We start from the raw sequence: 11,698 nt of genomic DNA, 5'->3' as shown, positions 1-11,698 counted from the left end.
ATGCGAAAAATAGTTATAGCTTTGCTAGAATTAGTGATTCTAGAGATTTTTGAAAATGTGAATGAAGCAATTTTTTAATGAGAAAATATGTCCGGAATCACATCCCCACAAATGTCCATAATCACTTATTATAGCCCGCTATAAATATTTTTCGCACTTCAAATAGAAATTGGTTAGTTTGCAAACTAGAAAATAATAACTGAAAAAGGCAGCGGTCAGCTTACTTAATAGTGGAATATCGGGGTATTGACGAGGAAGATGAAAGTAAAAGAAGAAAAGGCCATCATGATAAAGCGTTCCATGCGCTCCAACTATCACAGCTCTTAATAAATTTATTCGGGTTTCATTAACTCTAAAATAAATTTCATCTGCGTACAAGCTCAAAACGCTTACAGGCCAAAATTCACAGATATAAAAAATGGAAATCAAAGAATAAAGTCATAGGATACCTAACAAGTTACTTTTAAGCAATCTCCAATCTTGTTGGACTTTCTTAAGAGATCTCCTTCCAACGCTATTCTGAAAATACACCCGATGAGTTATGACAGAAAACTAGTAGTAAATCAAGCTAAAATTCGAAACAAAAAAGAGTTATCAAGCATTCCAACCACATACTACTAAATGGCTGCGGGTTTATAACTTATCTAAAAAAGTCAAACTGGATTCAGATAAAAGAAGAGCAATTCAAAGTCAAACCGGTAAAGAATAAGTTATCTCCTTGTTTACTACAAGACAAACTAATTTTACTTGTAATCTGAACGATAAAAATATAGCTACTCACAAATTTAGTATATGAATAATCAACCAAATCCATAGATCGATATATACTTTGCTCCACTAAATTTCATAGCAAATGAACTTCTGAATTCAACATTAAATAAGGGAGAGATCTCCCAAGCAAAGCATATTTTAACAGAAGCAATACAACCAAGATGAGAATAGCGTAGAACAAAGTAAACTTACAAGGGAAACATCGTGGTAAATAGTTATTTACATACCGCTAACCCTATGCGAGTTATCTGTTAACCAAGACAATCTCTTCAACATTAAACAAACACCAATACTTCACCAATGTAGCCGATTTTATGGAGAAAATGAACATGCTTATAAACACTTCATTTATCACAAATCAAGTGTGAACACGATATACGACCTTAGGCTTGTCCTAGTTCACGTCTTACGAAATGTCGAAACGCCACTAATCAACTATAAATAAGTGGGCGTAGATAGAAATGCAGTATCATATTAATGCATAAACAATATAACAAGCAGTGTTGTAAAAAACGGCTGAAACGGGCGCCGCAACGGACGCCACAAAGGATTTGCCTTAGTATCGTTGCAACGGGCCTTAAAACGGCAAAAAAGACGGTCAATGCTTAAAAAACGGTCAACAACGCTAAAAAACGGTAAAAAATGGTCAAAGACGGAAAAAAGGTCAAAGACGGGAAAAAACGGAAAAACGGTCAAAGACGGGAAAAAAAGGGTCAACTTTATATATATATATATATATATATATATATATATATATATATAAGTCAACGTTAGTCAACATCCGTTTCGACCCCGTTTTTTCCATTGCGACGTTTTGAGATCGCTAACGTTTCGGCCCCGTCTCACGTCTTTTTCAACCTTGATAACAAGTATGCACAAAAACAACGAGCATCAAATAACCACTATTTCACTTTAAAAAAATGAAAATCAACACTTAACGAAAATACACATGACAATACCTTTGAGAACATAAGCTTCCTAGCTTCCAATTCTCACGTTGCAAATAAATCAATTCCTTTCAAAGACCATCTACAATCAAAATTAGAGAAACTTCTTTAGATATCACTGAACAACAGGTACAGAAAGAAATATAACTTATTCATAAGCAAAACACAAAGTATTCAACAATCTGAGGATATAATACCTTAACATGGGCCATCTGAAAAAACCAGCACTACAAGGCAATGCTTAATAGGATGAGGAAGCACAGATAGGAGAAGCTTTTAGCAAGTCTGGAAAGATAAACATCATATTTAAGTAAATTATTCACAGAGTACCAAAAAACGAAAAACAGTTAACAGATCGTAAGATAATAGAAATCAAAATCAATACCATGTTTTCCTCTCGGTAAGTTCTTTTTGGCACAATGCCGTTGCCGATCTATTCATATAAAAGAAAGACTAAAGCATAAATATATAATCTTTTTGTAAAGAGCTAAGGATGTGTAGTTAGGACCTTTTTGTCTAATGATCTCCCGTAACAATAATGGGTAAGAATAAGACTCTCCCTGCATACTATAAAATAACTTCTTTAACTCGGAAAATGACTTGAGAGTTTTGCTCCATGGCTCATATGAATGATAGGACTCGGACCAAGACATCTGCATAAAAAAATATTGTTAGATAGAAAAGAGTTTGGAAATAGAAGTCAGCGGCCAGACAAGCATAGAGAGGCGTAGATAACGACTAGTACATTTACATATGAAAGATAGAAGATAGCGACTAACTTTGGGGGCAAACTCTTTTTGAAGGTTCTGTCAATACGACGATGAAACTGCACCCATAATCCAAAAGTATCCGAATCAAGTAACTCCCACTTTCAAGTGCAAATAAAAACCATAAAACCGGGGTACCAAACGAGACAATAATATACTAAAAAATAATGACTGTTGCAATATTAGATACACAGAATTTTGAAACCAAAAGTCAATGATCCAAATGGCATATAGATAGAAAACGAGATATTTGACGAAGGTAGGAAAATGAATGCACCGACCCACTCTGCAAGAACAGAGGATTTAACCTAACATACATAACCATACCAAATGCAAAGGTAATACTACTGGTTTCACAATAAACTTACCATTACAATTAATAGTAGCACCATAAACTCACCTTATATGAGCAAATTTCATCATTTTAGTGATAATAGCTAACAAAATTTTATAAACAATCTTTTTGCCAATACCATTATCCATAAGAATCTGCGGCTTAGACACATTTCCTACAAATATCAGCTTCAACAAAAATTATTTACAGTGTACCGAATAACTATAAAACAACCCACATATTGTAAGAAATTAGAAATCAGAATCAGTACCTGTAGTAGTCGCGTTGTATCCACATGATTATAATATTCAACTAGCTAGCCATATGTTTCCCTCTCGATAGAACAAAAGAACAGATGAAATAAAAACGCACTAATTTTGTCTTGCCGATAATATGAATATCAAGAATTAACAAAAAAAGTTACAAGACTTAACATTGAGAGATATGGTAGTCAAAGATATGAATAACAAGAATTAACATAATAAACTTGCAAATCCATCTAAAGAAACAAGAACAATGCTTCCATATGATAATCAAAATCAGGTTCTTCAGGAACCCATGCTTCCATATCATCTTGTTCTTAAGATTACACAAAGACTATACGTACAGGACAACTTATTAGAATTTGACGAAAAAAGAAGCCTAAATTTCTGAAACTTCTTTTGATAACCCTAATTTATGAAACTTTAACATAATTTTTAGAATTTGATGAAAAAAGAAGCCTAAATTCAAAGTTTTAAACGGAATCGAAACAAGACAAAAACCTTCACTTTTTACAATAATAATTAAGAATCAACGTAAACTTACAATAACTAAAATTGAAGTTATGGTAGTCAAAGATACGACCATCAAGATCAACGGAAACAAGAACAATGTCATTGTGTATTAGGTTCTTCAGGACACCATACTTGTATTCTTTTTAAGATTACTTGTTCTTTTCATAACCCTAATTTCACTTTAAGAAGATCAACGGAAGAACTCCAACTTTTCATAATTTGACGGGAGAAAAAACCCTAATTTCAAATACAGAAACCTTCACTTATCACAATCTAACGAAATTAAAAGAAACAACCCATAGATTCGAATATCTTAACGAAATCAAAGGAAAATAGACCTGATTACGCGAAGAGAAGAGTGTGACAAGAAGAAATAGGAGATAACGAGTGAATGTGGAATGATAGATTCGTAGTTTTTCTGTCTCAATTAAAAAAAAGAAAAAAAAAAGCGTTTGTCTTGTACTTCCCAACAACTTCGAAACCCTAAATTCGAACAAATCAAAGAAGCTGATTCCTCGAATCGAAAAGAAGAAATAGGAACGAGATACCGAGTGAATGGAAATGACATATTTATTCGTAACTTTAACGCTAGTCATAAGACTATTTGTGAGTTGCTTTTTGGTAAGGTTTAATCTGGCGGAGAAACCCTGACCCCGTGTGTCTTTGGCACCTATACCGTCCACTCAGTAAGGGCTAAGTATACCGTGTAAAACACCTCCCCCAATACCTAACGAGAACTTGCAAGCTGAATATCGCCCCCGGAGGGATTCGAACCTGCACCCCATTTTTGGTAAAGGGCATATTCTCGTGGGCCCAGGGTTCATAGGTGACTGGTACCACTGAAGCACTGCTTCGTTGGTTTGTGAGTTGCTTTTTGTACTTGATTATCATGTGTGAAATTTTTGTGTGGATTAGTTGTGGTGTGAGTTGTTAGTGGAATGCTGGTGTGGTATTTTTTTTTTTTTTGTGTTTTATTGAGCAGTTGATTTTCTCAACAAATCATCTTTTTTAGATTTTGAAGACGTATCACGTCTTTCGGGTCTTCAAATTGAGCAGATGATTTCCCCAACAAATCAAATTGTGTAAGTGCTGTTTGCATACTAACATATTCATTGAATTTATCAATCGCACATTTCTTATTCGTGGCCACATAAGTCATTTGGTCCAAAAATTCGTCCACCCTTGACGAACTCGAACTCTTAATACGGAATGACGCTCCTGCGTCCGAAGAAGTTGTTTTTTTTTCTGGGCTTTCTTTGCTTTATCACGGCCCATTGGACGTGGCATCGGGACGTCCCCAAACAACTCCGCCTGAAAGTCTTGTAAAAGTCGTACCGAGTCTCTTGACTTTCCCCAACATCGTCAACATCCACAAAATCTTTTTGATATCTAGCAACCGAATCATTATGTACCTTCCACTTTGGATGTTCTTTCAAGAAAAAAAAAATGATTCCTTATGATGAAATTGTTTATCATATTGACTATAATATGATTGCTCCGTATACTTGTAAATGTCATCGTCATTAGCTCCACTACGCCAATGATCCTTTATATCCTTAAAAATCGGCAAAAACTCCGTACACGCCTTGTTGACATCTCGCAATTTTGAAGATAACGAAACGTCATGGCGTACTCATCCTTCTTCGTTTCCATTAAACTTGTCCATTACCGTGGCCCAAAAACTCTTTTGCTTTTGTGATCGACCAACAATTGGATTCTCCGAAGCATCACAAAAACATTCCGCCAACCACGACTTTTGTTTTCTCGACGTACCTACATCCACCAATTTCCCTATATCTACCTATCCATATAAAGGTAGTTTTTTTTTTTTTTACTGTTCAAGGTGCCACCACCCGCTTATCTTTCAATTTCACTACCCTGCCACCACCTGCTTCTTCCCCTCAATTCTTGAGTTCCACGTTTTTTTCCCCCCGATTGACACGTAGCTGCTGAGTTTTGTATAGCCTGCCACATCTACCTTTGGTTCATCTTCTTCTTGCTGATACTATCGTACAACTCCTTTGTATTGGGAAAAATCAATTGTCAATTCTAAACCCTAAATAAGGTACTTCTTTCTCATGCTTTTAATTATTTGATTGTTGTTATCTATGAGTATATATGTTAAATTGTTAATTGATTGTTATTGTGCTCAAATAATTATGTTTTTAGTTGTCGGTTCCCTAAATTGGTTGTGGAGATTGTTATTGTGTTTGAATACTTTCTCATGCTTTTATTTATTTGATTGTTGTTGTCTATGAGTATATATGTTAATTGATTGTTATTGTGCTCAAATATTTATGTTTTTCGTTGTCGGTTCCCTAAATTGGTTGTGGAGATTGTTGTTGAGTTTTAACATGTATGTTTTGAATTATTGGTGCGCTAAATTGGTTGCAGAACAAATAGTTTACAGTTGGGGTACATGATCTGGTGCTAGGGTTTGACAACAAAGTTCTACTAGCAACCCTCACTGTAACTATATCTCTCTCTCGGTTTATATGTTTTTATATGCTAGAGAACTAGGTTCGACTGTTTTGAAATTGTTGGATGAAATACATCGAAGTTGTGGTCTATTTTTAGGTGTCGCAAAGTAGTAGAGGAGCTAAGAGGATTTGTGATAAGGCTGAAGTGGAAGTTGAGTCCAATAATGCAAGGCCCAAAATAAATACAAGTCCAACAGTTTGGCCAAGAGATTACATGTAGCCCACTAAAAATAGCTGTATCGTTTAGGTGGTGTTTGTCGTTTTCGGTTGTAACAAGTGGTTAAATAGTTAGAGGTAGAAGAGGAATGTAACAAATCTTTGAATCAATAACTGAAACTCTATATTCTCTCTTTAATTCTGTTGGAGAATTGGCTCGCTCGAAAGAAGCCGTATCATTTTGGTGCTTTCATTGTTCTTGAGCTTCAAGCTACAACAATGGCAGAATCATCAAATCAAGGTGAGTTGTTGGATCGATTCACAGAACGAATTCTTCAAGCATTACAACCTTTGATTGTATTGGCATCACAAACTCAACCTACACAAAACCCACAATCTAATTTTCCACCAAATTGCACAAATATAATTGATCAGGTCACACCTTCGAAGACCTTGTCAACGGATTTTCCAAGATTCAGTGGGGGTGATCCTTCTGAATGGTTGTATCAAGTTGAAAAGTATTTTGAATTTCACAAAGTTTCAGAACCACAAAAACTGATCTATACATCATTTCATTTAGATGGATTAGCAAGTAATTGGTTTGAATGGATGGAGATGACAAATCAAGTCCATTCTTGGGCAGATTTCATCGCAGCTTTAAAGGTACAATTTGGCCCTTTTTCTAATGAAGATCAATTGAATGTTAAATGTGGTAATAATGAGTGGTCCAGTCAACAAAAGAGCAATTTTTCTTTACCAAATGCATCTAAGAGTATTGATATTTCTGGTAATAAAAATACTAACATTGCAACTTCAAAAGTGATAACTAAGTTGACTGATGTAGAAAGGGTAGATGTTTCTGATCTTAAAGTTTCAAAGGAAGAAAATAAAGACAACATTTTTTTAGAATCACTACCTTGTTTAAATGTAAAAGATTCAAGTCTTGAAGAAATGGGTGACAATGATAGGGAGATTGAGTCTAATCAGGTGTTAATAGAAGAGGATATTCATACTACAATTGCAGTTAGTAATAAGCTAGAAGAGGAGGATGATGGATATATAAATGCTCTGTACAGTGGCGTGAGTTCTTTGATGTCTTCATATTTGTTTGAAAGTGATAGTGGAAATGCAGAATCTATCATTGAGGCGATTCAAAATTACAATGGGATGATTGGGTCAGTGGAAATTGCAACTACTAAACAGGCAAAGGAATTAGGGTTGCAAGCTACACAACGAACCAAATATTATGATTCGGATCTGAATCACATAGCAGCAGCAGTGAAATTGCATTGTTATTGTGTTCATCTTCCAATTCAGTTAGTCGAAAATTTCAAGTTTCGATTTAAAGGGAATGAGATGATGCATTTGTGGCCCAAATGGAGGTCGAAACATGATGGTGTCTACAATGTAGTTGTGGCATATAAGTATCAGGAGATGATGCTTGGAACGAATAAACAAAACTTTTTGAATGCAAATGTCCAAATGACATTAATAACAGGAGCATACAAGCATAAACCTGCACAAACCTTTAAAAGACGGGAAGAAGATTTGGTGTTGGTTAAATGGGAATTGCTACCTAGTGAGGAAGTAACTAGGGTGTATGACACAGATGTTGATCAATTTGAAGATTATTGCAGTGTGGTTGAAGTAACCAACACACTAATTTCAAGATTATTTTATGAAATTCTCATTGATCATTTTTTGCTTAAGTGGGAAATGTGTCCAGTTGATGAAGTACCCTGGATGGATAAAGTTGCTTATCATCAAATGCTAGAAGATATGAACCATGAGGACATGGTTTCTTTAAAAGGGCAATGCAATGAAAGGATTGAAGTTGGCAATGAACAGACTAGTCAAAGTGTTAAAAAAGAAGGCCACTATGAGGTTAATACAAAAGTTAATTCAGGAAGAACAAAGAGAAAGGTCAAATTGTTTCTTTCTTGTGGTTATAATATCATAAGGGTGGTGGTAGATAGATGGTCCAAAAGTGTTCATTTTAAGGAATTAAACACACCAACTAATGTAGCTACATGGTTTGATTCTTTTGAGGCAATGTATGGCAGAAAACCACTTCATGATTCTACAATAGTATTAGTTGTGATCTCTGATTGCTTAAGTGATAATACAACAGTGGATGCTTTACATTCTATGCTTGAGGGAAGACAAGAGCAGATCAGATATTTAAGACAAGCTTTGGTTCAAGTAAATAACAAAATGAAGTTAGTTGCATATAAGCATAGGACGGAGTTGGAGTTTCAAGAAGGAGATTTGGTTTGGGTTAAACTTCATCCATTTAGCCAACTTGCAGTAGTTAAACGGGTCAACCCGAAGTTGAGTTGCAAGTATTTTGGTAAAGTGGCAAAGAGAATTGGTCCAGCTGTTATAAACTTGTGTTACCCGTGCATGTTAAGTATAAATTCTTGACACATGAAGAGAGTACTTGGATTTATTTGGTTTAATGTGATGTAATGCAACAGAATTTGAACCATGAGGACATGGTTCTTTTGATGGGAGATGTAATGATAAGGCTGAAGTGGAAGTTGAGTCCAATAATGCAAGGCCCAAAATAAATACAAGTCCAACAGTTTGGCCAAGAGATTACATGTAGCCCACTAAAAATAGCTGTATCGTTTAGGTGGTGTTTGTCGTTTTCGGTTGTAACAAGTGGTTAAATAGTTAGAGGTAGAAGAGGAATGTAACAAATCTTTGAATCAATAACTGAAACTCTATATTCTCTCTTTAATTCTGTTGGAGAATTGGCTCGCTCGAAAGAAGCCGTATCAATTTGAAGGGCAGCTATTCATTGTGCAAGTAACAGTTTCCATTACTTTTGTTGTCTATGCAACTAAAGTTTATTATTGATGATTCCGAAACATAAATCCACACACCATCTATATGTTTTTTTTTAATTACTTTTAAACTATATCATCTATTCTATTTGACCTTTATCTACAAATCGCTATGACTTTGGTTTACACGCATGTTTATTTCTTTTTAATACAGTTTTTTTTTTTTTTTTTTTTTTTTTTTGGATGTATTGATTCCTTGAGCAAAGATTTTGATAATATTGTTGACCTTCAACTTGGTGCTCTACCGCCTTTAGAACCATTAGAAGCGACTACATAGAGGTGAGCTTAAAGTGTTTGTGGTTGCATAAACCTATGATCTACGAATTTCTAGATAAGATGGTTGGTTTGTTAGCTAATGCAATGTATAGTTATTATAAATTCATATATGTAAAATTTGCTGTAGGCTCGATCAGTTGGCTTAATTTGGCACACACCATCACTGCAATTTGAATCGGAACAGTGTTTTGTGACTTTGTCAATGGGTCTTTGTTTTGTCACTGGGTCTTTGTTTTTGGGTTTGGAAGATCTTGTGGTTCCAACAATTATTTTCCTTCAATTCTGTACCGAGAGAAAGAAAATTGCTGAAGATGTATTATGTGAGTTCCAGAACCTCCGGGAATGTATTCAAGCGTAAGTTTTCAATGGTAAAGTCGACGTAAGTTGGGGTCATTGTATTTATATAAAATTAATCCTACACTAGACTCAGATTAACATTAACAGTCATGATTAATCTGAACTCTTATTTCAGTTATACGAGCACAAGTTCTTGGAATTACTCTGGCCTAGCTTCTTGAACCGAAGGATGAAGTTAGATAAATTATATTGTTGACGTTTGCGAAGGTGAATGGTTTCTTTCGTCAGCCAAATACACAAGTTTTTAACCATTGCATTGTATATCCTTGCAGGTAGATACATGGTCTTATAGATTGACTTGAAGAAAAAAAAAAGATACGTCTTATAGATTGACTTGAATGTTGGCTAATTGGCAAATACAAATAAGATACTTGTCCCTAAATATCTTAAAGCTCTAACCTATATAAGGATTTGGTTCATTGTGACGTGGTTCCAACAGTTACAGTTGATCCCTGACTTGACACATCATAGGAGCTGCTTATCCTAACGGTCTATTTTCTTGTTACGTATTAAGTTAAAGTTAATTTTTATTATTGAGCTTTAAACTTGGTAATCAATTGTGAAATGCAAATACTATCCATCTTGATCACCAGTTTTATCAATTATAGTAATATTTATTCCCATTTCTGCTCCAATAGCTAGAACTTAAATTCATTAACAAACATCCATGAATTTATGTAATTTTGGGCTTTACATTTTTGACGAAGTTTATTCATGCAGATGCAGATACACATTCTCAATTGGTTTGGTGAACAAACATACTGGATAGCTATTTGTTTCTCGATTCTGGGTTTTGAACTACAACTAAAATGTATTGGTAGTTTGGTATGTATATATCTATTTTGGATTTTGAACTAGAGCTATAGTGTATTGGTAGTTTGGTATGTATATATTTTGAACTAGAGCTATAGTGTATTGGTAATTTGGTATAACGTTTGTTGAGGAAGGCAAGAAATAACTTTGTCTACAATCGGTCGTAGTAAGTTGTGATCATTTTTGTTTTGATGTTAACCATGTCATGATGATGATGTTACTAAATGGAATTCATCCTCGGACGAGCATATAGCCTTCCATTAAAAGTTCAATGAACTTTTAAGGAAGGTGCTAATTTCGAACTCCTTTATGATGACCCCAATAATCACTATCCAGAGTATATGATTTCAAAAATAATTTAAACCGCCGTGCATATGCACGGCGAAAACCTTCCTAGTATTTATATAAACAGATTATTATTAATAACAATAATACTAATAGTAATAATAATAATACTAACAGTAACTAGTAATAATAATATATATTATACTATTTATTTTTACTCTAATGATGATGATGATGATGATGTGCTTTAAAAACTCATGGAGTATTTAATATGCACTATTCGTGAAATGTCCCGTTCATATTGATTATAAACAGAGGCGAAACTAGGATTTTTTTCACCGGTGGCAAAAAATTTTTTTTTAACCGTAGCAATTTTTTTGGACAAAATTTGAAGATTTTTGGGCAAAAGTTGGAGATTTTGGGGCAAAATTTGAAGATTTTGGGGCAAAATTTGAAGATTTTGGGGCAAAAGTTGGAGAATTTGGGGCAAAATTTGAAGGTTTTGAGGCAAAATATGTAGGTTTGGGGGCAAAAAAAAAAATCCACCGGGGGCAAAGTCGAAAAACCCAAAATTTTTACACTGAAAAAAAAAATCCACCGGGGGCGCCCGCCCCCCTGCCCCATACCATCTTCGCCCCTGATTATAAACGTTCCATATTAATTGATTTCGTTGCGAGGTTTTGACCTCTATATGAGACGTTTTTCAAAGACTGCATTCATTTTTAAAACAACCATAACCTTTATTTTATCTATAAAGGTTTAAAAAGCATTACGTAGATTATCAAATAATGATAATCTAAATTATACCATTTACACACGACCATTACATAATGGTTTACAATAAGAATATATTACATCAAAAATAAGTTTCTTGAATGCAGTTTTTA

General features: G+C 34.5%; 2 long non-coding RNA genes across 3 annotated transcripts; one reads left to right on the top strand and one right to left on the bottom strand.

Annotated features, from left to right (window-relative positions):
- Window positions 1-1,568: 1,568 nt before the first annotated feature.
- Window positions 1,569-4,040, bottom strand: LOC139886245 (uncharacterized). Its single transcript, XR_011772352.1, has 6 exons — window positions 3,934-4,040; window positions 2,498-3,832; window positions 2,227-2,371; window positions 2,104-2,151; window positions 1,916-2,003; window positions 1,569-1,800 (listed from the first exon to the last, which is right to left on the bottom strand). It is a non-coding gene; the product is annotated as an uncharacterized lncRNA (long non-coding RNA).
- A 1,428-nt stretch (window positions 4,041-5,468) lies between these two features.
- On the top strand, window positions 5,469-10,659 carry LOC139886244 (uncharacterized). Of its 2 annotated transcripts, none has more exons than XR_011772351.1 (3): window positions 5,469-5,660; window positions 9,484-9,735; window positions 9,829-10,659. It is a non-coding gene; the product is annotated as an uncharacterized lncRNA (long non-coding RNA). The 2 variants fall into 2 exon arrangements; XR_011772350.1 differs by lacking the exon at window positions 5,469-5,660 and adding an exon at window positions 9,021-9,359.
- Window positions 10,660-11,698: the final 1,039 nt, after the last annotated feature.

Source organism: Rutidosis leptorrhynchoides, chromosome 1 (assembly GCF_046630445.1).
Source record: "Rutidosis leptorrhynchoides isolate AG116_Rl617_1_P2 chromosome 1, CSIRO_AGI_Rlap_v1, whole genome shotgun sequence".
NCBI classification, from domain to species: domain Eukaryota; kingdom Viridiplantae; phylum Streptophyta; class Magnoliopsida; order Asterales; family Asteraceae; genus Rutidosis; species Rutidosis leptorrhynchoides.
Note: the sequence above shows the minus strand (reverse complement) of the source record. Positions and strands in the feature narration are given on the sequence as shown.